This window comes from Lactuca sativa, chromosome 9 (genome assembly GCF_002870075.4).
Source record: "Lactuca sativa cultivar Salinas chromosome 9, Lsat_Salinas_v11, whole genome shotgun sequence".
NCBI classification, from domain to species: domain Eukaryota; kingdom Viridiplantae; phylum Streptophyta; class Magnoliopsida; order Asterales; family Asteraceae; genus Lactuca; species Lactuca sativa.
In genome coordinates, this window is record NC_056631.2 from 166,809,480 (window position 1) to 166,813,977 (window position 4,498).

Here is a 4,498-nt window from a genome sequence, read left to right on the forward strand (position 1 = left end):
ACGATCCACTGACAATGTTGGCCTATCCTGGCTGCCAGCTCCCTATCCTAACTCGAATCTGCTCTCAAGACGTCTCGTAACCACCATTCTGGTAACACACCAGAAAGGTCTTTGATAACCCATATAATGGAAAAGAGCCAATTCCCAACCAAACCCTAGTGGTTGTGACTTCCTTGCTACGCGTATGGGTCCTGTGCTTTCAGTAGTACGGGCCCATACTAACTTCCACACCTACCCATATTAGTCTCAAGTATCATCACAACGCCCTAACAATACACATAAACATAGCGAGCGCTCAATCCTCACTCCTAGAGGAATGCTAAATATCTCATAACTAGACTCCCGGCCTCACACAACCCACCTATCCATGAAACTTCCACCAACCATGCAGCACTAGTGTATGCTAGCCATACATAATATTGGACCCCATAGACTTTTGAATATTCGATCCTACCCTAATCCCTAATCAATAACAATAGAATATAAGGCCAAATCAAACATTCTCAGGCTATAAGATCTTAATTATATACAGTCGTGATGCATACACAAGTAACTACAGTAATGATGTTAATCTCATATAAGGAAACCCTAGGCTAGCAGCCATCATGTAATTAGACAATTCTGTCATTCAATTCCTGAAGATCCCTAGCCTAGTACAAGCATGTTGTGCCAGCATATCACATAATCAAATAATTGTATGGTATTTTGGGGTCTACTTACTGGCTCTGGCTGATCGTACACCCGACATCCTCCTTTACTTATTTTGAAAACCATTTAATAAATTCATTTTAAAATCCTTTCCTTGATTTGAGACTGGATTCATACGAGTGTTCCTCCAATTCACTCAAACCAAGGCTCTGATACCAACTTGTAACACCCATAAAATTCAAGCCAAATTAAAACTTTTTAATACATTTTAAAACCATAAAGTTATTATAGTTTGTTTTCAAAATAGTTTAGACATCAGAGTATCCCCAGAATCAATTCATAAAACCATAAAATATGAGGAGCTGTATGATCACGCCTTTGCCTTCCTGCGATCATCTGATGTACCTGAAACAATAAACTGAAACTGTAAGCCCAAGAGCTTAGTGAGTTACCCCAAAATAGCAAAACCATACCAACATAACCATATCATATAACCAATACAGTACTGCATGCATCATTAGCCTTCGACATGACTGGACCGCCTCGCAGGGCCTACAGCCTATCTGGACCGCTACTGAACCTTCAGAATGACTGGACTGCCTCATAGGGCCTACAATCTATCCGGACCGCTCGCCCATAATCCCAAAATTAGGGTTTTCACATGAAATAATGATTAGGGTTAAGTGTTTCTTACTTAACCCATTAAGGACTTAATCCATTAAGTCCATTATGCCTTAAGTTAGTTTGCCAATGATTATTATTTAATATTTCAAGTTATTAAATAATCTTGCGTGTCCCGTTAATTCCCCAAATCAAGGTTTTATTGGCATTAGGGGTTTCCAACCCAAATACTAGCCCATTTATCAATTTGTTGGGCTTTTAGGTCAAGTAGGGCTTTATTGGGCCTCTTAGACCCACTAGAATATCATTAAGCCCATTAAGGTTTTATTGGGCCCATTGGACCAAGCATCTGCAAACTAGCCAAAACACAACAAACCACACCGCCACCCAACACGGCGGCTGGTGGCGGCAGAAGGCGGCAGCCACCACCTCACGGTGGCGGTTACAAGTTTTTCTATTGATTATTCTGGCATGATTACAGTTACAACACCATCCAAAACACACACACACATACTAAAATAACCACCTACAATAATAAACACACACGCACACAACCGCACCGCGGCGACAGGCGGTGGTCGGAGCTGGCAGCCACCACCTCGCAGTGGTGGTGCTAGCGGCTCTTGATTCCCAGCCAACAAACTACACAACATACAGCAGGAACAAACACCCACCCGCTTTCTTTCTTGCAAACGGATCCAGCCACCCTCCTGGTGGCGGTTGGCGACTTCGTTCATCGGAAATAGCGAACCATAGCGACCTTGACGATGGAAGCCACCATGGCCGACGGCCATGGTGGTTTTTCCTGACTCCATATCGACAGAACCCATGATAACAACATTCCCCTTTGCGAGCCACGAACACAGTCACCATTTCACGGTGACATGTGGCAGGCGGCACCCGGAGTTCATGGAATGAGATAGTCGCTCGGAGCGATGGTCTTCCTTGGCTTCGTACGACGTTAAACAACATCCGACACACAGCCACCCCCGCAGCGACTCATGACAGTCGGAGGGAAGAAACAATGGAGCGATCTGCATCGATGGTGGATCAAGCGGCGGCATCTGAGTGGAGTTCTCATGAACATGACGATTGAAATGCAAGCGAGATTGATTCCCGATGTTAGGATGGACAGGATGTGGGTGCTCCGGTGGTTAGGGCTTCGACTGATCGGAGAGACAAGGGAGTGTTGGAGTGGTGACGGTGGCTGGAGCCTACATCATTAAGGTTAGGGTTACCGGTTGTAACTGATATATACCCCCTTCCACGAAACTTGGCCCCATAATACCACATTCGCTCCCTCCTTCTTCCTTTTCTCTCAAATTAATCCATATTTTACACTTTTAACCTTGCCTCCTTAAACTGTTTACAATTCAAGTTCAAAATGTTACCGATCAACCCTTCCCACCACAAATCATTCCAACGTATGTCCAGAATTTACTCTTTAGCCCCTGACTTCTAAAATCCTATGCAAAATATATCCCATGATTGCACTTTAACCCTCGAAACTTCAGTTCTTATCACTTGGCTTCCCGAAACCATCACTCTAGTAATTTATTAATTAATTTTGGGCAATAAATAATATAAAATAACAACAAAAATGATTACTCGGGTTTCAGGTTTATTCTTTAATTATTTTATTTTAAACGAGATGTTACAGAGATGTATCAACAAGTCAAGGAAGAATACTTACTAGTTTTGAAAATCTAAGTTGAAGATCGGGATGATAGTTGAGAGGATTTGAAGTAAAATCAGCCAATGGAGGTAAGGAATGAAACAAATGGCCAAAACTTGATCATATAGGGTGAGTTTACGGCCCACATGGAGTTTACGGTCGTAAACTCCAGTGTGGTGGCCGTGAACTCATGGTCATGGTGTTTTAGGCCTAATCTTTGTATTATAGCTTCAGTAGATAAACCCCGACACTTATCCCTTAAGTGTACAAGGCTCAGAACGCTCAAACAGACTCCACATTGTGCTAAATGATAGCAGGAATGAGTTTGACTGAACTGGATAGAAAATTCAGGGTTGTCATAGGTATGTGGGTTATCCTTTTATTATTTTTCTTTGAATTAATATTGATTTACACAATATACATCATGTGTTTGATCTTAAATTTTTAGGGACCATAGTTTGGGTTTATATGTTGGGTTGACAAAGCAAAATACAATAATTCGTTGATAATCAGTAACTTATTTCAATCGAAGAAGAAACTTGAAACCCAAAATATGCACTTGAAGACAGCATTAATTTGTAGTTGAATTTTCTCTTTTGGAATTGTTATGTACAAATTGTAAGTTTTATGTTTATCAACTCAGTTTCCCTTTTGTACCGCTTATTAATCATTGTAATATGTATTGTTTGCTTGTTTGTTAGTATTAGTATGGTACTTGTAAATTATGTTTTTTCTATCTATGTAATATGTAACAGATATTAGGGCAATAATAATATTTTCCATTACACACTGCAAATCAATTACCAACATAATTAATTGCAATTACATTGACAATAAAACTGCAATCAAAGGGTCTGGTATTTCCCATTATGATGGAGGGGGAATAGGATGCACAATTTGAGTTTAGTAGGCAGTCTGAAACATATCACCCCGGTAATATATCTTAATCATATCAGGTATTTCATGGATGTTCAAATAACGTGATGCCATAATAGCATTACCGCACTCTATAACTGATCGATGTCATTGTCTCGGTCAAAAATAAGCCTCACAGACACTAGATAGCTAGGGTAAGTAAGGGTCGAATCCACGAGGAGTTTGTGGTCAAACTTTGTGTGAAAATAGTCAACAAGAATATATTATTAGAAATTGTCATGGAAAAGATTAAATCAATGATCAAATAAAAAGCCTGAAATTTTATTAATTAAAACAAAAATGTCAATAAGAAAACTAGAGTACTCCCGGTTCCGTTACAGATAGTTTAGGTTCACACACTTTCTTCCCTAGAATCCTAATTCAATTACTTAGATGCAATTGGGGTTTATTAACTTGTAACACATAGTTTTGGGCACACTTGATGTTCATTCAACTAGTTTTCTTACTCATTTATGTCTAAATGGATTAGGGACAATTAGTGAACTAGCAATAAAATGTCTTATAACTACCTATTACCGCAATAAGATTCAATATCATAAGTTGGCATAATATATGTTGATTCAATCACTTGTCTTTATTCCTAAACTAATTGGACTTGGAACAAATGATGAATTGACA